The sequence below is a fragment of the Chroicocephalus ridibundus genome, chromosome 5 (assembly GCF_963924245.1).
Source record: "Chroicocephalus ridibundus chromosome 5, bChrRid1.1, whole genome shotgun sequence".
Taxonomy (NCBI): Eukaryota; Metazoa; Chordata; class Aves; order Charadriiformes; family Laridae; genus Chroicocephalus; species Chroicocephalus ridibundus.
The window spans coordinates 58,008,698-58,034,747 of record NC_086288.1 but is presented as its reverse complement, the minus strand read 5'-3'; the positions used below and the strand labels follow the sequence as shown (position 1 = coordinate 58,034,747).

General features: G+C 40.6%; 1 long non-coding RNA gene across 3 annotated transcripts in view; it reads right to left on the bottom strand.

The window, feature by feature from the left end:
• LOC134516544 (uncharacterized) overlaps positions 1 to 24,654 on the bottom strand; it is an 83,254-nt gene extending 58,600 nt beyond the window's left edge. For 2 of the 3 annotated variants that reach the window (XR_010071353.1, XR_010071351.1), the window contains exon 1: positions 24,559 to 24,654. This is a non-coding gene — a long non-coding RNA (uncharacterized LOC134516544). Of the gene's footprint in view, positions 1 to 4,314; positions 4,480 to 24,558 lie in introns of all 3 variants that reach the window. The other variant, XR_010071352.1, reaches the window with a different exon arrangement.
• Positions 24,655 to 26,050: the final 1,396 nt, after the last annotated feature.

Here is a 26,050-nt window from a genome sequence, read left to right as displayed (position 1 = left end):
CACTGTGGAGCTGACACACCAAAACTCAACAGGTTACTCAGTGGGCAAAAGAACTGATGATATGTGGTTTCGCCCAAGGTATGCATCCTTCGCCCACCAGTCTTGTCTTCCTGCTCCATCCCTTCACGTCCCTTGTGTTATGCTCTCGTGCAGGGCACATCCACGCGGCGGCAGCCAGCAGCTGCCTGTGTGCCCATTGCCTGCCCGATGCACACATGGCATTAACGTGGGCTCTGCCAAACAGGATGCATCCAACCAGCCTTTTCCTCGGTACCCATCTGAATCTCTTCCCCCAGCTCAGACACTGCTTCTTGTGTAACATCCAGGGTTGCAACAGTCTCTGAGCCTTCAGTGGCTCTTTCCTGGTCAGATGGGAGTTTCTGAGGGAAGGGAGAAGAACAGATGAGCAGACCCACAGCGCAAGGACAGAGGTTTGCCACGTCATCCTAGGAATCACGGAATCACGGAATCTTCAGAGTTGGAAGGGACCTCTAGAGATCATCTAGTCCAACTCCCCTGCTAGAGCAGGATTGCCTAAAGCACATCCCTCAGGGCTGCATCCAGGCGGGTCTTGAAAATCTCCAGAGAAGGGGACTCCACAACTCCTGGGCAGCCTGTTCCAGTGCTCTGTCACCCTCACTGTAAAGAAGTTTTTCTGTGTATTTGAACGGAACTTCCTATGTTCTAGCTTGTGCCCATTGCCCCTTGTCCTGTCGCTGGGAACCATTGAAAAGAGCCTGGCTCCGTCCTCCTTAAACCCACCCTTTAGATACTTGTAAACATTAACCAGGTCCCCCCTCAACCTTCTCTTCTCCAGGCTAAAGAGTCCCAGCTCTTTCAGCCTTTCCTCATAAGGGAGGTGCTCCAGTCCCATAATCATCTTGGTTGCCCTTCGCTGGACTTGCTCCAGTAGTTCCCTGTCCCTCTTGAACTGGGGAGCCCAAAACTGGACACAGTACTCCAGTTGTGGCCTCACCAGTGCAGAGTAGAGGGGGAGAATGACCTCCCTCGACCTACTGGCCACAGTCTTCCCTATGCAGCCCAGGATGCCATTGGCCTTCTTGGCGACAAGGGCACACTGCTGGCTCATGGATAATTTGCTGTCTACCAGCACCCCCACGTCCTTCTCCTCAGAGCTGCTTCCCTGCATGTCTGCCCCTAACATATACTGGTGTTTGGCATTCTTCCTTCCCAGGTGCAGGACCCTACTCTTGCCAGGCTAAAACGATAAAAAGGCTCACCCAGGCCATACACTAATGAAATATTATGGCTACATACTTGAAAGAGCAGGAAATGATAACATTATGATTCCTACAGGAACACTGTCCTCTGCTACATGCCCAGCGTAGTCTTTGATTAAATCTGTTAAATCTGCAGTCTATCATACATCCGTTCATGTTGTTAAGCACATACCATAAAAAATAATAGATGTGCAATAGTGCAAAAACATCTTAACTTATGCTGTTTGTGGTTAGAAAGATTGAATAAACACTTAGAATATGCAGAATCCGTCAAAAATCTAGAGACATACTAAAACTGCAAGATACCCAGTTTTATGCTTATGCATTATTTCTTCCTGTTCCTGATGAAAATGTTTTTGAAAGACTGTCCTGAAAAGGAGATGAAGTGGGGAAGAAATCTGAAGGATTGCCATGCATGGCGTTTTTCAATTTGTTTCTTCATTTTGTTTAATTAAACCACGTGCATTTCCAGAAGAGTTTTTCATGCAAATTTTTTCAACAGCAGTATGAGGGCAACATCAGAAAGCACGGAAAATCTGTGCTGAGATACTATCACAAGCAGGACGGGATTTCATCTGGCTTAGTTAAAAACCTCCACTGATGCCATCGGAGCATTCTCAAAAATGCAGCCATTTATAATTTTATAATTGGCCAATCAAGGTTGGTCAGTTTTTTTTTTTCCTTCTGGCTTAGTTATTGAAATGTATTTTCATGATTCATGAAACACTCTTTATGTGTCAAGTTTTTTCCCCGATGATATATCAGGTTTCTTTGTAGGCTTGCTGCATATCCATCTTCCTTTTTCACACTGTGGATAGACTGAAGAGAAGAATTATGAAGGTGCCGGGCACTGCTCCAAAGTTGAGGCTGAACTGAAGTTTGTACTTAAAGGAGGGATCCAGTCACTTTGCTATGCACAAAATATACTGTATTGTTCCAAAAATTACAGTACTTACTGAGTATGAAATGGATTTTCTGAGAATTTACTAGTAAATCCATTAATTAATTTGAGTTAGAGTTAATTGAAAATCAGTCCTTTTGCACCTTCTGTCAGACTTTTATTTATCTCTAATGAATTCTGTTATAAAATACAGACCCTTCATTATTCATATATCATCAGAATTCTTTGAAGACTTTCCATAGGACATTTTCAAAGTAATTATTTTAGGAATTATGTCCCTTTTTGCTGTTACTCATCCGAGCTGGGAGTTTCGAATTTATTAGTGAGAGAAGGGAAAATTGTTGCTTGGGGGGGTCCTCGGAAGAGCTTCTTTCCTCCTCGGCTGCCACCCGCTGTTGCTCTTGCTCCGATAATTCTCCGGGGAGAGAAAGAAGATGAATCATCTGCGAATCAGTTTGATCCAATGACAATTTAAATCCCTATAATGCCCTAATCATATTGTTATTACACAGTGTCACACCAGGACTAAGGTTGTCCAAACAGACAGACGTTGTTTGGTGTCTTAATATTCCTGCATTTTTCTGAAGTTGAGGGTAGCCCTCAGTTTCTGGGATCTATAATGTTTGAGAGATAATTCTACCTTCCCTATCGTATTTTACCCTATCTGTAAGTGTTTATTCTTTTATTACGGCAGGGTCTAGGAATTCACATGTCCCAAATGCCTTGTACTAAATGCTACACAAACAGAGAACAGAAAGCTCTCCCACCCTGATAAGTTTGCACTTTAATTACAAAAGATGAAATAAAGAATAGAAAACCAAGGGGAAATGTACAAAAAAGATTAGATATTTTTGGCCTGGATAATAGGCAGTGACCTCAGCCTGCTGCTGGACAGACTAGTGAGACGTATTGTAAGCCTTGTAGTGAAGGGTGATCTTTTCAGGAAAGCTCTGAAAGAGTCCAAGGGTTTCACTATGCAGATATCCTGGTGTAAGGGGCAACAGGGGAGAAAATATAAGTGAGGTGGTTAAGAAATATATCAATGATGCAGGAAGGTGAATAGTTGGAGATGGGTGGCAATATGTTGATACGATTAGAAGTACAAAAGGAAGCATAAGTGAGGGGAGAAGGTCAGGTGAGTGAAGTGGCTTGCTTTCACACTGCAGGGAAAGGCCTGGAAAAGGAGTGGATGATTTACTAGTAAAGAAAATTATCTTTGCTTCATTTTCTTGAACTGATAAGAAAACAAGATAAAACCATCTTTCAGTAAGCAAGGTGCAAGTATTGAGAATCCGGAAAGAAGTTTTATCTTTATTGATGCACAGTAGAGGCTGTGTCACAATGAGTACAGACCTAAAGTCAACTTAAATGTGTTTTTCTCTGGCAACATACATGGAATCATAGAATCACAGAATGGTTTGGGTTGGAAGGGACCTTAAAGATCATCTAGTTCCAACCCCCTGCCATGTGCAGGGACACCTCCCACTAGACCAGGCTGCTCAAAGCCTCATCCAGCCTGGCCTTGAACACTTCCAGGGATGGGGTATCCACAACTTCTCTGGGCAACCTGTTCCAGTGCCTCACCACCCTTACAGTGAAGAATTTCTTCCTAATATCTAATCTAAATTTCCTCTCTTTCAGTTTAAAACTGTTACCCCTCGCCCTATCGCTACAGTCCCTGATAAAGAGTCCCTCCCCATCTTTCCTGTAGGCACCCTTTAGGTACTGAAAGGCTGCTATAAGGTTTCCCCCCTGGAGCCGTCTCTTCTCTATGCAGATTTAATGATGGCCATTAAAATGTATTTCAGTGCTGTAATTCAGACCTTGCTCATTCTTACATTAGATCCCTTTGCATGGGTATAAATGCTGATATTCTGACTGTCTGAGGCCATCTGAATGGCACACACATCGCAAGGCACTGGTTTCCCACCTGTGGCTGCAGAGCACCAGTGGCCCACGAGGCCGGGGCAGGTGACCTACATCGTGCTCGTACTGCAGCCAGCTACACAGCATAGTCACCAACTCTGCTACAGCACTGGGGCTTCTTCGTCAAGGACCTTCTCAGTCGAACACACCCACTGACACCAGGCTCTGCTGGTGCATGATAAGCCAAAAAGGAAAGAAAGAAAAAAAAAACCAACACACATTAAGAAGAGGTGTTGGAACAAATACCTGTGGTCTGAGGTAGCCGTGCCATCTTGTCTACTAGAGACACAGATCTCAGCCATTGCTCCCCATCCTGGATTCCTTTGTATGGGAAATTTGGAGACGTTCTCCCTTTCATTCTGCATTTCTTTTTGTTGTTTTGGAATTGTAGGTCCTCCCACAGAACACAAACTGCAAATTTCAAAGCAGCTGTATTTAAACTCAGTTGAGAGTATAATGCAAACAACTTTTTTTCAGTAAAAAAGAAATGACAGATAATTAAAATACACACAGCCATTGATTGTTAAAATAGTAGATCATCACATAAATTTGCATTAATTGCACAAAAGCTGAAAGTACTTCATTAAATACTCTCATAACACAGTAACCTCTTTAGAAAATTATTTCTGGGATAAGCATGTAAATAATTACATACTCTCTGTCCCATGTAGTTTTATCTGCCTAAGCAAAGGGGAACGGAGTGTTATAGCTCAAGAGCACTCTGATTTTTGTGCAATTGATTAAAAAGAACAAGCATTTTAATGATGTTCATCAAAAGTGCTGTACATATATGAATTGTATATTCAAGATTGTGAGGATTTGAATGTCTAAACTCAGTTCAGTATGGAAAAATCAAGTGTATAAATGATGTATTGTTAGGAAGCAGCTCTGAAGGTAGGGATTTGGGAGTAAATCTGATTAATTTCAATGTAAATGAGCAACGTGATACTTCATGTAAGTATGAGGATGTAATTGGTCCATGCAGGTCCCTGTTGCGATACTCATACTCACAACTTTGTATTTTGTAAAGAGTTTTAGTTTAATGAAAGAGTTTATTCATGGTGCAGTTTCAAACTAGTCTTTATTCTTAGGAATTTTTATTTCCACGGTATTGAGCATTTTGCAGTAATTAATACTGTTAACCTCATAACTATAGTCTGGCATGAGACAATTTCCATTCCTGTAAAATTTTGGGGTTTCCAAAGTTTTTCCATTCCAGATTAGGAAGAATATATGCAGGAATATAAAGAGTCTATAACAAGACAAAAATGGTCAGGGTGCTCAGTCTCAGGCTAAATAGTGTTGGTCGGAGGAGTTAACCTTCAGAATGTCACTTGAAGGCATCACCATAATGCTTTCTGTCCAGAAGGATCGAGTGGGAGGGAGGCAATCTGGAAACACCGTGAGTGCTTTGGAAAGAGGAGGTATCAAAGTATGCTTACTCGGTAAAAACTCCTTACATATTTCAACTACAGTAGTAAACCTCCACAAAGTGCACAGCATACTTTCCGTTTTCAATATGACCTTTAAGTCACAATCATAAATGCCATTTCCTTTGTGAATCTATGGTGAAGTAATAGCATACATTAGTTAGGTATTGCCTCACTGTGTTTAGTGATAGCCGAAGACTAACCAAAAGATGCACCTCAGGCCCAGTTTCCTCCTTAATGTGAATGTGTGAAATGTCGGTGTCCATCATTCATCTGTGTGTTACTCCTGAAAAGCCTTTGTTTACCCCTTTCCTACCCGTAAAAGATTTTTCCTTAATTTTGGTAGTCTTGGCCCCAGCACTTCACTAATGAATGAAGCCTCCTGGCTCATATTTCTTTCTAGGTCTAATGATGAAGACCCAATTCTGTTAGATCTTTTCTCTCCCTCTTCTTAAAAACAACAACAAGTAAACACTTAACTCAGCTGAATTGCAACTTAACAGCTGACTGTGCAGGCCCATGCAAATCAAAATGAAATCTTAAAAATGCAGATGTAGTCATCAGAGTGCTAATTAGTAATTTGGCTGCTGCCTCTCCACTCCAGATCTTCACTTTAATTGTAAAACAGGGGGGAGGAAGTATCTTAGGGTCATATTCCACCTGGCCTTCCCAGGGGAGTGAGCGTGAAGCACTCTTTTTGTGCCTGGGTAGGATCCGTAGTTCTATCTTAATTGCATTAATTATTCCAGCTTTGTATCCACCTATAATAAAGTAGCAAAGTTTTTTAAGGGACATAATAAAGACACTTTCAAAATTTTTATAATTTAGTGATTCTGGTGTCATTGTGGCCATATTGTTAAGACTCATATTATTTGCATATGAAAAAATACATAACTGACACATTAACATATATCAGCCTTTGTACAATGGTGACAAAACTGTACCCTCATCATGAAAAATTCATGTGGTCTGTTAGAAAATCTTTATTGTTCAACGAATTAAAAGATTTACCTTAATATATTCGTTGTACTTAACATGTACGCTGCTGGCTCTCTGTGTTTTTTCATAAGTCTTGCAACACTTGTTTTCTTTTCTCAAATTATCAGTTCTTGAGTTATTTTATTCCTTCAGAATCTGAAATGTTCTTATCTGTAGAAATATTTTTCTAGGCCTCATGATTGGAAAGAAGAGCACAAAAGGAAAAACTCTAGAGCCTCAAAAATCAGGAAGAGAGACACCTTAAACTTTTTTTTAAATCTTATTATTTAGCCATTCTTATGGTAATGGTGATAGATACAGGTAGAGCTGTAAATTTGAGCAGTTGCACCACATTATTTATAAAAAGCAAACAATTAATCCCCTTAAGTGAAAATCAATGCACTCTTAATGGCACCTCCATAATTAAGTTGTTCTGAGTTTGCCGTGCATTTAGACTATGACCATTTTATGTCACTCTGGTAATATAGGGAAGTCTTGAAGAAGTTGCAAAGGGGCCAGAGAGTAACGATAATTAGAGCCAGTACACGTAAATTATGGAGCTATAAAAAGACACGGGTATAAATGTCCTCATTTTCAGGGCTGCAAAAGAATTTTCTATTGAATTCAAGCAAAAAAGAAACAGAAAAGAGTAGAAGACAGATTCCAAAGAAAGCACTTGTCAGATCAGCTCTATTAATTAACCATAAAAATGCAGATTAAGGATACTTTAGATAGCATTAAATCCTCCTCACACAAAGCTAGTGGTCACAAAAAATCTTATTCAGCAATATGAGAGGGAGTTTTCTTCCTGTCTAGATAAACATTTCATGCTTTTCCAGACAGCACAGATTGTGGACCTCTGTCTGTGTATGCCTGTGAGTGATTTTTCTAACTTAGTTTTTCTGAATGTGCAACATTTGGAACTCGATATACACATACAGCAAGCACTCGCACAATACATGCCAGATCAATATTTCATGTTTACAAAATGATATTTTTTTTTCAGCAGAGCGACACTTTATCTCCTCTAGTCCTTCATCCTCCCTGTCAAATCCCTAACACAGAAAAGTCATTTTTAAATTAAGAAGTCATTTCTCTCTCCTCTTAGATACAGTAATAATTTTCTAGTTGCTATGTGGCGTGACTCGGTATGCAACGAGCTGAGCAATCGGCAAACACGTGCCTCTCGCTTTGCTGTTGTGCGGTGACATTTCTATGCCAGTTTTGCCAAGAACCCTGCGGCTTTCCTGATCTTAGGCACTGAACTTTTGATCAACCCTGGGGGAAAATGCAGGGAAAAAATGATGGGATCTGAGGTCTTTCTTAGCTTGGAACAAAGCCTTCTCCAGGCAGCAAAGAAAATAAACTTTGGCTGTGGTAGTAGTGAAAGAATTAGTTTCCTACCAATTTCTTTGCAAGGTTGACTGCAAAATCTGTACGTGGTAGGCAAGACTGAGACTTACCCTGATAGAAATAAACATTACAAATTTGGGACAGATTGAGCCACACACTTGGGCACAGAGGTTCATATGGATTGCCTGATAAGGTGTGTCACACCTCATGGTCAAAATGTTGGAGTGGGTGGATGTGCTGGGTGAATTTTCAGACAGCAAAATGGTCCCCCAGGTGCTCCTGAGGGTAGTCCAAGACTGACTATGGTCACTGTTAGAGAACTAGGGGACTTACAAGATCACACAGCACCTCAAAGGGATGGATGGATGGATGGATGGATGGATGGATGGATGGATGGATGGATGGACGGATGGAAGGAAAAGTGAGTTAAATATTTATTCTCCTTTCAACACTTTCTGGACAGTGTGGAGGGACACACACTCATACGCTTTGCTGCATATGAGAGAAAAAGTTTTTCTCTACAGGAATGACCAACAAAGCACATAAGCGTATGAGCAGGTTTTGGTGAGAAGAGGTATTACTGTTTTTCTTGATCTTAACTAAAAAATGCATGTGTGTTGAGGATCTGAAAAACTACTGACAGTCTTTCAAGCATGTGTGATTATCCCAGGCACCATGCTGCAAGTCTTTAGATACGGCTGCACTATAACGTGATGTCGTAAACGGGCTTTTTCCAGCAGTGGCTTTAATGGGATTTCCATAAGGCCCCGGTAAACACTGAGCCTGACTGCTCATCTACAGTATTTTACACCAATTCACAATTGTGATTTTCAAGAATGCAATACCTGATACACAGCGAGATCACAATAATGCTCTTTCTTTGGCAAAGACCGCTGTCATGGCTTAGAGCATCTTGCTGCAGAAAGCAGCTTAAAGACAAAACCTGTCTCTGAATTTTAGTGTCTGGGGTTTATTCACATGGCAGGGAAAGCCTGCATTTTTTAAGCAAACTCCTAATATAAAATAACTCCTAAAATAACCGATTTCCTTTCTTTTTTTCTCTCCCCCTCAAAGTCGCAGCACTTTCTTGCTTCAAGTTTTCAAGGAAATCTTTCCAGAGGGAAGGTCTTTAATCATAAATTTAAGTCTCATCTGCCTCACGCAGAGCTAAACGTTAGAAATCATCTCTGTAACCTTCCAATGCCATGAAAACTATGTTAGTTTTAAATATGGCCTCCAAAACAGAGATCAATGAGGTGCACGCAGAACCGAAGGAATCAGAGTTTGCCAAGAGGTTACAGTTTGACACACCACAGGAACCAGGCCATCGTAAGATAGTTTTGTTATGAAGTTTTCATTGTTCATTTGTTTACCTGCACTCCTAATTCTCTTGCCCCTAATGTTTATATAGCGAACATTTTTACTTCAAAATTATACATTTTTACTTCATGGTATGGTACTTGGAGTTAATCTAATACCCCATAAGTGAGCACTGGCACTGAAGGGGAGTGAATTCAGAATACTTCAGAAGGGTCAAAATAGGTGATATTTCTCTTTTAAAGAAAGCACAGTATTATAAGAATGCCAAAATTAATATAACTGGAGAAAAAACCTCACACCAGAAGAAATTTTAGACATAAAATTTGAGAAAAATAAGTTAGTTAGGTATTTCTAATCATCACAGAATACTTTTTTTTTGTAAATATGACTTCTTTTAATCTCATTTGAAATAGGCCCATTAAACCTAATGCACTGAACATTATGTGATCAGAATAAATTGGATCTATACAGCTAGACCCTCTAATGCAAAGTCATAAGGAAAGAGTATAATAAACTAAGTTATTAATTCACTGTGTCATCACTTCTCAGTAGCTCAACACTTTCTGGGTGGTATAAGTTTCTGTTGCTTGTTTTATCTGTCTTGGCTAATCTTACTGGCATAAAAAACTACAGGGGTGGGGTAAGATTTTTGGAAGCTTTCAGATATCCATAAGGAGCTCCTTACAAACTCACAAGTTTTCTTCCTTTCACATGTTTTCTATATGCTTTTCATATTTATCTGGATAATAGAACTAAATATCTGACTGCTGCTCAGATACAATGAAAAAACCAATATTATTTGGATTAGAAAGATGGTGAGTTTCATTCAGCCTTAGGCTGTGGGTCACTGGATCACTCTTTAGTAACAATGCACTCTGGAATGGGCACTGGATGGCATCACATATTCATTGGCTGGGCTGTTGGATAACTTGCCTGGTCCCAAAAATGTGGCAAGAAGGAAACAGGATCAAACACCCTAAGGCTTTCCTGATTTGTACATTCTCAACGGTAACCACAAACATTGCTGCCTGGGAGCAGAAATCTCCTCTCAGCTGTAATTCTGAAATAAACTATGGAATAATTCTGGACTTGGGGATAAATCTTCAGTGCTTCAGTGGGACTTACACCATCTTTGTCCAGTTATCAGCTCAGCTACTGATAACCTTGGGCAAAGCCTTAGGACTAGAGCTCTAAGGGCCACAGCTGTTGTGGTGGTAACTGCGGCAGTGCAAAAAGTTTAAGCCAATAATGGAGGGAGGCAAGTCTTTTCTCTAAAAAATGACCAGCATAGCAGAAGGTAGCCCCCTTTCATCTGCAGTTAAAACATTTACAGCGTTTTGAGATACTGATACAGATTCTTCTTTTTCCCAAGAAGGGATTATTTTAAGACTATTGCCTAGTTATGGTAATTGACATAAAATGAGAAGAGGACAAGAAATGTCCTCTGATTTCCTCCCATTAAAACCCTTCCACATGACATGGAATAATATTCATCAGGAGGGAAGAGGAGACCAGGTGTGATTACAACTGTACTTAGACTGTACAGAGTCCTCCCCGTGGCACAGAGAACCCAGATTCCAGTCCCTGCTCCTCCTCTTCAATTTTCCTCCTGCATAATTTTGCCGTTATTACTCAATGTCATTGAAAAACTGACCTCTCTCTGATACCACAGGCCTCTGTCTCTATAGATATATCATGCTTTTACAGAAGTATTGGAAATACAGCCCTGGCAGTTCCTCAGGTAACATTGTGCTGGGAAACACGTGAGTACCAAAGATGTGATAACACCAGACAGGGATAATTTACTACTTTTAGTTCGGTTAATGAGTGCAAGGAGTGGTGATAGGCATGGTGGTGATACGTAAAAGTCACTGTACTAATACCCGTCACAATAATTTTCTGATGTGCAAATTCTCCTCTCTTCTTGAGACTGTAGAAGGCAGGTGACATGAGATCAGGTTTTGTTTTCTTTGGAGTTTTTTATTGCTATACATTTTTGGAGAGGCTGAGCAGACATACTTCAAATGGCCATGAAGAAGGAAGGTGGATGGGATGCTGTGAGCTGGTGGTACACAAGTGTCAATGCATGTTCAGTGGAAACGTAAGTGATGAGCAGTGAGTGTCCTTTCTGAACTAAACTGGCCCACTTTTTCTGTTCTCCTGCTGATAAGACAAGCATCAGAAACTTTCATCAAGCCTGACTTCACTCAGGGAACATCAGCAGGAAATTTAGCAAATAATTAGCAATCAGAGTTTACTGTGAAGAATCGGGCTGTGGGGATGTTTTTTTCCATCTCAAGATAGAGGGTTGATAATGAAGACTTCCAGTCTGACACAAATCTCTGCTTTCGCATTGCCTCTCTTTCTGTTAGTCTGAAGGTTACAACTTAAAAAAACCCAAACTTTCATATCTCTAAGTTGGATTTTTTTTTCTCTTTGATGAGGACACTCAGCATGGTTAGTCTAATTATTTTCTTCCCACTGTCCCTTATTGTCAGCCAAAATAACAAGTTTGCGTAGGTAATGGTTTACACAAACTGTTTGCTCTCTCAGCCCTGCCAAGCTGGTGCTTTCCAGGGGACAACTCCAAGAGGAGGCTATGGAAGAAGTCAAGCACCCACCATTTCCACTAAGTCATTAGCGAATTACAGGTATATGTTGTCTCCCAGGACTAGGCCCTCTGTATACAGCTCAAAGCTTGATACTTGAAGTTCTGCCAAGTGCATCATTCTCTTAACGTCATTAAACACTTAATTCCTTTTATCTTGCACCCAGGATCTTACCAGGAGAAGGAAATTATGGCTAAGTACATTCAAAGCCACACCAGAGGTGTGATGTTGTTGGTAATAGAGGGACTATCTATCAGTGCTGCTTTTCCGGAGAAACTAGCAGGGTGGCAAACTGTCACCAATATAACTGGTGGTGATCAGCATAAGGAATAATAAGAGACCTATTTCTTCTAAAATCTTCCATAAGATTCCCATTCATTTAGGAAGGGCCAGGATTTCTGCAAATATGCCCACACATTTTTCTGCACATTTGCTTACATAGCAGGCACATTAATTATGATACCAAAAGCATAATAATCGCTGCATACATCTATGTTAGACCATTGCCTTGGAGTTAATGACCTATTTGTAGAGTGAGTAACCAAGAGTAAGGTTTCTTTCCCATAAGGCTGAGAGCAATTTGTTTTACGTTTGGCCTAAGGTACAGAGAAGGTACAGTGCAAAGTTTACTGGGATTGGGAAGGGGGTTATCTGGAACAATTTGGTCCTGTGAGTATGTGTGGTGTACAGCTATGTAAAATGTGGTTTCCTAAGGATTACAGAGGTCAAAACTGTCAAGTATTGCACAGGAACTTCTGAAATACATAATCAGTGATTTTCACATACGTGGTGCAGGATAGGGCTCATACTGGGACTTGTAAGCTGCCTTTTTCCCTTCCTGGTCACAAATAAAAACTATTGTTGAAAACAAAAGATATATTTAAATTCAAGGTACATTACTGGTTTTAGTTCACATTCCCACTAGTCTACATTTTAATGATCAAATTAACACCAGAGAAATAAAATCAAGACAGGTTCAAATGAAAAAAAAAAAGCAATAACTGTCATTACTGTTCAGGAGAAAGTAAACTTTCTCATAAAAATAATTTATTCACTATAGGACATCTATTTCATTTTCCAATTTTTAAAGGTTACAAGAAGTAGGACAGGAAAGGAAACACTTGCACGGGACACACAAGCTGACCAGACTTGGATCAGTGGGAGCTGCGGTGCCTGCCTCCTCCAGAAGCACCATCACCAGCTTTATATTCAGCATTTGCCTTTTCAGGATTATTTGTATTCATGTGGTGTCATTCACCTGAGGATCTCAAATGGTTTACAGTTTAACCTGTCATCACTCATTCAGTGCGGGAAGGCTTGCTCCCCGCTCTGACCACCCCAGCGGCCGGCCGGCAATCCACTACTTGGTAGGCTTTCAAACCAGAGCTGTCATTCTCAGCCATGGGAGGTGTTCCCTGCACACAACCTAAAGATCCTTCACTCTTCTCCTTCAAACCCTCCTTGAAAAGCACCTTTGCCCAGATGTCAACAACATTAAAACAAACCAGCAATGTGGTAAATGGGTATATTGCTGGAGCACTGAGGCTACTGCCTGTTATACCAGCCAGTGACACACTCCTGAACCTGCTGTACCCAACCATGGGCTCACTTCTTCTTCTTCCTGGACTATAAGATTCTTAAGGTAGAGATCAATTATTTTTGTTCTGTGTCTATGAACTATTAAGTAGCTTAGGTCCAGGTACATAACTTCAGACTCCTAGGTGCTATGACATTGCAAATATTATAGAAATAAGTAATAAATCTGACAAGTGTAAATGATCGCTCTAGATGGGAGGAAATGAGAAGCCAGGCTGTTAGTTAACTTACTGAGCACTTAATCACACAGCCTGCTAGGATACTTGAGCGTACCCAATATAGCTGAAGCTGCAATTTGAGTGATAAATTATGGAGCGTATAATGATCATTTTTAATATTCACAAGGCCAGTCTACTCATGTTCAGAAAATCACTCTCTTTACATGAGAGAGAAGTAAATGACCCCTTGGATACATGACAACTTTTATCACTAATCTAATATATTTCCTAGGCACATACCACTGGAGCATTGAGGACCAGAGGTACTATACAGTGAAGTGAATGGAAGGACTCCCATTAAATTAGAGAGTATTTGAATCAGGCCTGAAGCCAATTAAGAAAACTGGACATTGCTTGACCAGCACAGCATTTATGTTGCTTTCCAGTGTTTGTCCGTATTCATTAATTTTTAAATGGAAACATTTTTAAATTGGTGTTGACACTGCTTTAGCACCATAACACTGTAAAATCTCCACTTACCATTGGCTTTTCATTTCAGTGATATTCCTATTAAGAGCCGTATCTATTATTTGAAAAGGTGATATGGAAAGAAATCGCAGTTTGCATTAACAGAGCCATTGTGAGCTGGTAAGTACCAACAGATGCCCTAATGAGACAATGGTCTGAATTCTGCAACTATTTATTAAGCCTATTCATTATTGACTTTTTATGGTACCTTGCATGTTTTTAAAAAAATTCATCCAGTCTTGTTTAGTTTCATGCTCTTGCATGTTTTTAGGCAGTTTCTTTCCTTGACACACTATGGGCTTCCATGATAGAGGAAGGCTGTCTTCCTCTTCCCTAATTCATGGTTCACAGCAGACAGATGAAATTTTTAATGAAGAATAATGTATTATTTTCTTAGTCAGGTTGACCTGAGTAGCTAAAAGAGCAGAGATGTAGAATCTAACTCATGTCATTAAGCATTTGAAAGGTAATAATCATTACTAAAAGGGAATTACTTTTATCTTGTATTTTTAAATGTCTTTATGCGATGGCCCATATGAGCCCCAAACTTGCTCTCCGCATGTGGGTAATTACAGAAAACTCATTTGGAAAGTGGGGGTAGGTGTCTCATCACAGCTACAAAAGCTGGCCACACAATCCGCCATGAGAACCGTTACATTAGACATCTGACTGGCAGAGAAGGCACTGATCAAGAGGCTTTAACATGGACTGAGAAACAAGGGAATATCAAATATGCCTGCAAGATTTGTTTCCTCTGTTCTTGAGGTGAGATGCCTCACTAATTTTGAAAATTATAAATCCAGAACTCAGAAATTTTCTGGATTTTGATTCCATTTTTCTTTTTTTTTTTTTTGTTTTAACATATCTCACGTTTATTGCTCTCAGTGTTGTGCGTGCAGGTTATGGCACGATGACAGCAGGGAAGGAAATTTATCAGTCCATATGAAAGGTGCTGAGGGACAAAGTATTATTTTGATCAGAGGCCTTAGACAATGTACGTTCTGCCCCAGAAAGGTGTTCCCACCTCTGCCAGGACAACAAAAAAGCAGACCAAAGCATGAAGTATGAGCTAGTGGAGGCGGTTTGCTCATAGTGGCAATTTTTTGATATCACGACATTGCAAAAAAGTCCCATTCTCTCCTGAACTGAAATCAAGAAATTTTCTTCCCTATTTCCTTGATTGGAAGAGAGGAAATAAGTCACAGTGCTGATATCCAGAATGACCAGGAGCCTAAGTGTCCAGGCTCTCATCTAGGAAATGGGAATCCTGACGTCTATTTTTATTTAAAACCTTGTTCTACTGGAACCAAAGTGAAAATCCCCATTGGTTATAGCTTTAATTTCACATATCTTGTACTTATTTTTCACCCTATTCATTAGCTTGTTTAGAACTTGAAGTCAATGGGAATTTCAACAGTGACTTCAGTGGGAACAGTGTCAGATCATTACATCTCAGTACTTTTGAAAGTATCTTTTAAAAGCCATCCAGAAGGGAGCCATGGGAGAGAAACTAAATGAAATGATTTTACCTTACTTCAAAGCTCAGGAAAGAAAAAAAAAAAAAAAAAAAAGGGAAAGAAAGAAAACCTGCTCTTTTTCTTCTTTAAATGCAGCATCGTGTAGAGCCTGAAGGAAATATTTTAGGAAGTCAGAGAACTGAAATCCTGCCCTGTGATTATGTTCTGTGTGATAGCAATGCCAGGTCTAATCGATGGCATGCTTACAGCAGCTCGCTCGCCTGTTTAATTAATTTGGTGATGGCCTGGTGCTCTCCAAATCTGACTTACTTTCTTCCAGTCCAGATTTTCTGAAATTTTTTTACTTACTGTTTTTACTTAAATGTAAATTGCCTATATTGTACCCATTTTCTTCTAGCATGGTGCCAGCTTGGATAGCCATCCTAATCTTTTTTCCCTCGATCCTTTGCACCTTCTTCTTCCTACTGCTCTTCCACACACCCATCTCCCTTCAGACAGCTTTTGTTTTAATAATAGCTTTGTTGTCATCTATACTTAAATTGTGCCTGATCATATCTTATTCCCCATATCGTTTGCGTCTTCTTTAGAGAATTTCTCTCCATATGTAGCGGTTCCAAGAGCCCTTGACTCCATCTGTCGCTTCTCCCTGCTGGGAAGGGTTGATGCCTTCAAGCAGGCCTCAATGGATGGTCCTGATGCCTAAACCACCCAGCTTTGTAAGGAATATAAAACCTATGTTGAAACAATCTTCCTGCAAAGTGCTTTACATGCCAGAGGCTGAGCAGTGACTTTGTCAGAGGAAAACCAGGGAGATCAGAGTTCATCTGACATCGGCAGGACTAGAGGGGGAGTTAAGCTTTAGTCTGACCTTGCAGTATTTGGGATCTTCTGGGAGAAAGGAGCGCCTCTTGCTGCCAGTGTTCACCAGTTTCCTATTGAATGGACTCAGTGGCTTCCCGTTGCGTGTCCAAAGGGAAGAGAGGAAGGAAAAAACATACAATTGTTTCTGCCTGTTCTCACTTAGCAGCAACACTGCCGTGGGCCTGGGGACTGCAGGCAGTCAGCCAGATTTCCAGCTTGATTTCCCTTCTGCCTCGTGCTACAGATTTATTTATGCAAGTGCTTTTTGAAGCAGCAGCCCATCACCTTTAAGTGCTTCCTTGATCACCCGCTGATTTCTCCAGCCTGCCTTTTCTCAACAGTTAGGGCAGCATTAGACCTGTGAGTGATTTATAAAGAATAGGAATGCTAATGGAGAGACAAATACAGATGGAAGTATTGGGCCTATTTTCTCCCTTCCCAAACCAAAGGTCAAGCATACATTATCAGTCTGAATAACCTTCAGATAAAGAAAACCACTAGCTGGGAAAGCAAAAAATAATGCCTTTAAAATACTGCCTTGGCATCGCCTTGCAAAATGGTGACTAATTTAATAGGCCTAAAGATACTTCCGAATTTCTGTGTTATACCTGAAGAAAAAAGTCATAATTCCTCAGAACCAGCTGAGGGCTTGTGAGCCTGAAAGAATTTACTGCCTATGAGAAGAATTTCTATGAACCATAATGGCTAGCCTAATAAAACCTACCTCTTCTTATATACCTTGCTTAGCATTCCACTTATAAGCGGTAGCAGTTACAGAAAGGTATATGGGGATACAGAGGTGTGTATAAAAGGCATACCAGCTTAGGAGGCCTGCAAAATGCTATTTTCTTTATAAAGCTGTGCAGAGATGTGCAATGGGAGCCATTGGTAAGAAACGACCTGTTGGTGTAGATGCATCACTGTAGTCAGCTATGGCTTAATATTATGGTGATCAGTGTTATCCAAATGCCTGGATGCAAACCAGCAAACTCCATATTTCTAATTACACTGCAGATTTCTCATCAGAAACACCTACCTGTGAATGCAAAACGTTAGCCTGCCAGATCTGGGCCTGGGACACTGCCTCCTCCTAAGCTGGTGGTAATAAATATTAGTTGGTTTGCTTTTACTGTTGAACGCCCATTAGTCCTTTTTTTCTTGTGCTTCCTCTCCTGACAGGAGGAAGGAATAACCCCTGTGAGAGGCCTTTCTCTGCTGGTTCAAAAGCTGGATTTAAACAAGTTATAAGCATTTATGGAACTTAAAACAGGACCTTTCTTTGGATTGCTGGAATTATAACATAGTTGTCTTCCAAGAATCCACTTTTGTAAGAGCAATCGTGGAGTCTGAGTCAGTGACAGAAAGAAAACACCACACCGATGTGACACAACAGCAATAATATTTCTAGATGATTGATAAGAAAGTCACTTCCTGGAGGTAATTTTGGCAGGTGCCCGTTAATTCTGTTCTCCAGCTGCCACTATGACTCATAAACCTGCCAGCAAGAAGGGATCTCAAGTGGCCACCTACTCCCTCCTCAGAAACAGGCTTAAGGTTACACTTTGACCAGACTAAACAAAGTGTGCGTGGCCTGCTTTTACATCTTCCCACTGAAGGGGAGTCTCTTAGCAGCCTCTTCAGTTTTATTTCTTATGTTCAACTTAAATCTTCTTTGCTGCCAAATTATTCAACAGGTATAGCAGGCAGTTGTTTTCTCTTTGCAGTAACTTTTCACTTATCTGAAGACTGCTACCTTGTCCCACAGTTATCCTGCTTTTTCTAATCTGTATAAACTAAATTCTTTGAACGGATTCACAGGCCATGTTGATTGATTCTCTGATAATTTTATTGTTCTTTTTTGGGCTATCAACTTTTCGGTTTTTTTTTAATGGACACATTATTCCAGGCAACGATTTCTCAGGACAGATGGAAGAGAATAGATGTCAACTCTGTCTCCTGTATGACAAACTTACAGTAACAATGCCGTAATTCCAATGTCCAATATGTAAATGTTGCTCTTCCATGCTACTTTCTCAATTTCTGTCTTAAGAAATGTCTTTCAGTTTAATCCTAGAATAAAACAAAATCTTAACTTGCACCCAGCACGTCTATTTTCAAGCCTGCTGGGAAACCCCAATTAGGTCTTTGTTACACTTACAGTCTTCATGAAAATTACACTAGTTCCCAAAATGTCATGGGAGAAATCCTGTGCTGTAGGATTTTAGGAAAAGATCTTTCTATTAACATTGTTTGACTTGTTCAACAAAAGGCAAGGATACTGGACTCTTTGTCATCAAGGACAGCAGATTTCATCCCATGATGAACATGTGGCTTCTAAGGTCAATATTGGTAGCTCTCAGGGCACAACCAGTGTCACCAAGAAGGTGGACATCCATGCCTTTAAGGACCAGATATGAAGGAAGGCACATTGTGAGCAATGATGGTCAGTAAGAGATGTGACATCCAAAACCTGGTGGAAGTTGTGAACCTTCTTTTAGTCCTCTGAGAGAGGAGGTCTTGTGTGCAAAGTGTTGCATATGCATCTCTCTTCTCCACTGGAATAGGAAACCGATGCAGAATAGCAGGATTTTTCTTAAGGTAACTGAGTTTATTTACACTCCAACTACTAGTTCACCAAGAGAGACTGTCAGATGGCATTCGCGCAGTTTCACTCAGAATACCAAGAGAGCAGTCCTCCTCAAGGTATTGACTTGAGTTAAAGAGGTTGAGTTAAAAATTAAGACAAAGAACAAACTATCCTGAGGTGGTTGTTTTGTTTCAGCCCTTATAAAAAAATCCAACAATCTAACATTTCCTCAGAGATGCAGAGTGTCTGCACAGAGAAAAAATACACTTGGGAAGGTGGATACAATGGCACCACCTCTTGCCTGATTCTCTTATCACCCAGAAGTCAGGATTCTTCCCTGGATCTGCTCTCCAGGGAGCAGGTACAAGGAAGATACCAATTTTCCACCATATCTATCCAATCTGATGCAAGGCCATGAGCTTTTAGCTGAAGTACTTTAATTTCTTCCTAAGTGTGACCCCAGGATGTGGTTAGATGCCATTTCGCCTGCTACACACAAGCCTTTTGAAGTGCTTGATTTTCTCTATCTGGACAGGCAGTGAAAGTTACTGTTTTGTTGAAACTGTAATGAGGATGGAATTGTCTTTTGAGAGGCTTTTGTTGAGTAGAAGCTATAGATTCCGACTTTCCTTTTATTCTGCAGCAAACTCATTACTGTGGCATTGGCCACAAAGCAATGTTTTATCCCTTTCATCCTATTCTTTGCCTCGTTAAGACAAAGCTCCATCTCTTTGCTATTATTTCTTCTTTTTGGTATACGTAATTAATACCCAGGCCCTTGCAATATCCTGTTTCTCAGAACATACTGGAAGTCAACAGCCAGAGCCACAATCTTGGGCTGAAATCCAGGTCCCATTCTCCACCACCAGTCCCTAAAGAAACTTTGTTTGCCAGCTTCACTTGAGGCTACGTTCATCATTGCTTCCTGCTGTTCAGTCACTTGATTCTGCTTTTTCTGACTTTCTTTCTCAAACAGTGCCCAGCCTCCTGCACCATGTATTGCTCTGGCTCTGACAAGCCTTAACTCATGCATTTTGGACTTGCTATTGACTCTAAATATTTCCAGCTCTGTCTTTGTAGAGGGTCACTTTTTTTCTACTTAGACGGTAAGAAATATGCTTAGAAAACCTATTAGGTTTAATCAGTTCTGTCCTTATCTATAGGCCAAAGACTTACCCTGTAGTAACTTCTCCATATCTGAACAAGCTTCCAATGGCATTTGGTGCCAGAGACTTGCCTACCTGACAGCAATATTTGAGGAAGGCAAGAAGGAAGCCAGAATTAGGTAGAACAAAATGAATGACTATGAACATTTTAAAACATTTGGGGTACTTAGAACCCTGCCTAGAAAAGACAGAGTTACTTCATATTCCAGGTGTTAACAATTTGTGTTTTACTATGATCAGTATTCATATTAACTTGTAAAAGTCAAAACTGTGCTAGCCAACATGTTTTAAAGCACATGCAATATCCCTGCCCAAAGGAGGGTACGTAAGATCCACACAAGGTAAATTTCATGTGAAAAGAAGGTCAGACTAGGCCAGAAGTTTACAATTTCAGAGAAACTCAGTATTTCACACTGGCAACAATGCTGTTTTTCCAAGTTCTTTGTAAGCAATACAAACAGTGTTAATCAAATATGTTTGATTAAATAGCAAAGAAATTGGATATTCCTTTCTTAAGAGGCACTTGAGAAATGGTGTATACATGGTAGGCGGTGGTTTTTTCCACATCTTTTAAAGTGTTAAAAACAAGGACGGACAGTCAGACAGATTTAAACTTGCCTTGATAAAAGGGTGCAAGTACATACATCAAACATTTTGTGTGGAGCAAAAAGCTTCTCCTTCACAAGGAGATGCTGCTCAGTTTGTCACTGTAGGAGAAATTACACAAACCATTGCCCATAGAAAACACAGCATAATGAATAAAATTTGTCTTGAATTATTTATTTTTAGTGCTTTATTTTATCTCCTCTATCTTGCAAGGCCTGGAAATTGTTCTTGATGGGAGCTTTTTGAGTGTCTGAGCCTCAAATTAAAACAACACATTAATGTCTTCCATACAGTATAGAGGTAGGAAGATTAAAGTGGAGTGCTTAGAAATGCACTGGATTCGACACTTTCCACTAATGGGACCACTAGTGTGCATCACTTTAATTTACTGCCTTAAAATATATCCATAAGATACAGTATTCTTGGATGTATGATGGCTGAATAAAATTTAATAGATACACAAGTGGCAGAGCAGAACTAATCCTTTCCAAGGTACCAGCTCTGTCATAAACTGTATTTATTTTGGAATCTGATTAAAAACATGTCTTGCAGCATTAGCAAGACCTTAGAGAGAGGGAAATCAAATGTAGTGTGGGCCATAAGAGATTTCAAATGGCCAGATCATCTATAATTGGAGTAATTCTTTTTCTTCTTATTGAGGAAGAATTTTTTTTTTCTTTCTGTATCAGAGCATGATGTCCCTTTAATACCTTTTCAGAGCCAAGCCTTCCTGTCTGTGGGTAACAAAGAAGAAGCCATCTTCCTGACTCTGTGTGCTGGGCTTTACATACCAGAGATGACGATGAATGATCTTCAGTCCAAAATGCCAACACACCTTAATAGATGATTGTGTCAGTGCAGCTTGTTTGTGTGCTTTTAGCCTCTGCCAAGTGCCTTAGCTCTTAGTGAAAGGGGATTCAAGAAACATGTGCCATGAGCTAAGAACCTACCTGTGAAGAGTAGGGTCATTACCAGAGCTAACGAGGGGTAAAGATGATGGAAAAGAACAAGATAAATTCATTATTCATTTGAGCCCTTAGTCTATCTACACTGCTCCAATCTATTGCCAATCCGATGGACTGAATGGAGGCTCAAACTGAGATCTGTGCTGTCCAGATTCCCTCCCAGATACGTCATAATAAATCAATAAATATCATCTTGCTATTTCAGTATTTTTCTGCATATCAGACTACATTAAGGAACTATCTCATATAGGGGAAGAGGATAGGGAAAGTAATGCAAGCCACTTATATTTGCTTTTGAATGCAAAATATTTACCAGTATCTAGGGATGGTACTCCAAGCGTTGGCTACCTCAAGCTGAAACTCTTGGATGAAAACACTATCTAAAATTGGTGAGGATAAGAAAAGCCACAGAGACAAATTCAATGAAGGGTCTATTGGTGCTCATACACTGTATACTGTGGTATAGTAAGAGAGAACCAAGCTAGCTTTAAACTCATCTTGAATAGGGCAAGAAGTCCATCCAACATAGTTCAGTCTAAATCCCCCTACTACCATGCTTGAATAGGCTATATGCAATATTTCCTTAGACATTTGCTTCACTTCTTTTCCTCCTACACCTTGCAGAAGAACTCAGAAGAAAGGCTGAGGGCATCTTTCTGACAACAGACAGAGGAAGGTGACTACAGGGGCCAGCAGAAAGCTTATTCCTACACAAGAGGCCCAAACAAATCTGCTTCTATAATTTCAGTCGCTGTTTTCTTCAACACGTCCTTTGTTATCACTGCAAGTCAAAACACACAAAGTAAGTTGCTGGTGTTCTGTAACAGAGAACTACAAAATGCTGAGATTTTTTACTGGGTTTTTTTTTGCTCTTGGAAGAAATCTCTTTTTCAGTAAAAACAGATCTTTTATATGTGAAAATGTCTATTATTTCAAGAACTTGAAATCCCATCTGCACAAAAGACATTTCAATTGATTCTTTTTATCAGATAAGGTATTTAGGAAGTAGAAGATTACATCCAGAGTATAAAATGGGACCAGATCTTAGTTTGAGACTGTGACCTAACTGTAGACATTGACACAGGCAGAGGGCTTAAAGCAAGAATGTCTATAAGTAGCCTGTAAATCATGCATCTAAGACAAAACCTTCGTGCTTCCTTAAAAGTGATACAAAAGTCTGATGGAAGTCTAAGGAAAAGCAGGAGGGTTTGCACCCTTACAACACCCACCATCCCAGGGTAGGCACCCTGCAATCATAAAGATTTACCTCCCTCTTTTGAAGCTTGCAAATCCTGTTCATCCCCTTTCTGGCAGGGAGAGGTTGAGCTCTGGTAAGGTTTACTCCCTCTTTGGCACCACACACCAATTCAGAGACAGAAGGCTACTGTAAGTTTCTCTCAAATATTTAACTTCTGTTTTTTTCTGAGGAAACTTACTTATAATGAATGTAAATGAAATTGCACCTCCAACATAGATTACATCCCTCCAACATCCCCCATCTCCCATAGCATAAGAGGGCAGAGCAAGAATGTGGAATCCTGAGCCAGGTCTGTCTTACATATCTCATTTTCATGTTTTTAAGAAGATTTATGAACCTAGGAGCAACCAAACTCTTCAGGGACCTTCTACCCATGTCTCACAGGCACTGAAATGCTTTGTCTTCATCTGGTCTTTCCTCCTTACCTCGCCTAAGTGTGTGGCAGCAATGGAGAACCATGTGGGGGAACAGCCAATTTTTACATCAAAATCTTCCTCATCGGAACAGGAAGTCTTCACTCCCTCTCTGTGTGGTAGAGAAGTAATCTGTCCCCTTACTCATAGCCGTGTCAGACACTGCTTCTTTGTGCTTAATATACATCGAGTACAACCTTCTAATTTCAGCATCAGCGGTAGAAAAGGAGTTCCTGCCCATAAAAACCACATGCAATAGCTTGCCGAACTCTTAGAGGGAAACCAGTCAGACTGCAAGACGCAGTAATAAGTTTCCCTCAAAATATATCTGATTACGTAACGGATTGCTGTATTAAAAATTAAATAAGGTTTGAAATATACAGCAATTTGCAGGCACTAGGGAGTGTGCCTAATAAAGAGAGTGCATTAGCTGCTTCTGCTTTTCGAAATCCAGTCTATAAATACCGTAACATCTTCCTATTTACTTCAGTGTGGGAGGACCAGACTTTGTGAACCTGCTTGTTAAAATCAGTACTGAATTCAGTTTGACTGACACTTTTTTAGCTATGCCTTAGTATTAATATTGGTCTAACCAGCATCTGACGATTGCCATTCAGGTCCCTGGGGACACTGTACCTTGTGCATGCTCTAAACGCAGCATGAATGGGGAACTCAGTCCTTCCAGGAAAACAAACAGGATCTGAGCAGGATCCTAACATCTCCCAGGGGCCACATAGCAATTCAGGGGACGCAATAGGGTTACACTAGTTTGGCAGAGGTTATGCTAATGCCTGTGTTAACCCTTCAAGCACAGACAGTGCAAACCAGATATTTCTTAGAGTTAGATGGCGTTGCTTTCCAATGGGAGCTGGGAACACAAAGGCACTTCAGAAAGATCCTACTCAGTATCACCGTCTGCATCTTACGGTTCCCAAACACACTTAAAAATCAGGCCTTTGTGTCACGGTTCTCACTGAAAGCCATACATTGACATTAGGTGAGAGATAAATTCCCAAGGGCCTGACTAGCAGAAGGCCCTACACACTCACTTTTCATGGAATAATTATTCCTTGGCAAGGAGAGGAGTCAGTAGGCAAGTTACCAGGGACTGACCTTCCGGGCAAAGTTCCAGTGCCCTTCCCAGTAGCCGTTTAAGTATTTTAAACAAAGGAGAACAGCCTTACCAAGGAAGACTGAGATCCTCTTGGTTCACATCTAAGCCTGGAGGTCTTGGAGGCTGGGATGTCTGCTGAGGATGTGGTCATCCACATCCCTCCAGGAGCAGAAGACTTTGACCCAAGAGCAGACTCTGCCCACGAGGCCACTGGTTACGAGGAGGCAGTGTCCTGCAGGGACCTCTGCCTGCGCTGGCAGTGGCAGATCCCCAAAACAGCAGTCGCAGAGAGTGTAAACTCAGCTGAATGGTTTGCTAAAGCAATGGTTTACTAACCAGGCACAGAGGATGGCCTGAGGATCTCACACCTAGCTGCTGTAGAACTGGGTCAAAAATTTTTAGGACACTGTCATGTCATTCTAGGGATGTGCTTCTGCATTGCTCCTCTCCAGCCATGCAGAAAGAAGTTGTCAGTCCACCACTTTTCAGGGGTGCTTTGCTCTTTTGTTTTCATAAAGCTGCATGGGAAGTGGTAGGTAAATGAATGTGTCTCAGAGAAGTTAAATGAAACGACTGTGCATTGGGTTTGTGCAGTTTCCTTCCTGTCACATTCAAACGCATCAGCAGCCCAGTCCAAGCACACACTGGGCTAGGTTAGCGAGCTCATCAGGCATGCTATCCTCGCCTTCTGACTTCCTCTTGGAAATAAAAACAGTGGCCCTAATGAGAATTAATTAGGGCTGGGGGTGGAGAGGGGGGATCCATCGTGTTTTTGTTTGTATTGTTTGTTTTCTGTAAACCCATGGAGGGGAAAAAAAAATCATATTACTTTTCCATGCAATGTAGTAAACGTAATAAAAAATGAACACATGGTAATTAGCTTCTCCATTAAGTATACCAAGCATAGACAATAGCAATCGTGCAGTGCTGATTACAGACATTATCCTTGCCTGGATTTTTTTTTTCCACCATTCAATCAACACTGCTAAATAGAAACTTCAGTGTTCAATATTATAAGACACTAGCTGGCAGTTATACAAAGATGCCTTACACAATGTCATCTGGCTGCTTGCCTGATTCTCATATTACCTTCCTGTCTTGCCTTATACGCTAATACGCATGGCTGATTAGAAGAAAAATGCAGAAGCTGCTTCCTTCTTTTCTTGCTTTTTTCTCCAGCTTCATGCCTTGAGGGAAAAAAAGGAATCACATTTGCTAATTTCACCAGCAGAGCTTAACCTGGGAACGGAACAATTCCCTTTCAGTTCTGCATTACTTACAATTCATACACAAACACTGCCTTGCACCAGACTAATTGGGCAGTGTTTGATTCCGCTCTGAGAGAAACGTTGATTACTGTTGTTGTACACAAGTCCCCTAGTAGCCTCAGTAAAGTGCGCCTCGGAGTTCAAAATAAATATTTTTGGGGGTTATACAGTATCCAGGGGTTAGACGTCTGGAAACAGGATTTCAGACTGAAAATCCCAGAATCTCAAATGACTCTGGAAAATGTCTAGGAATTCCTTAAGTGACTGCTTTCGGGTGGATTTGCTGATACCAGC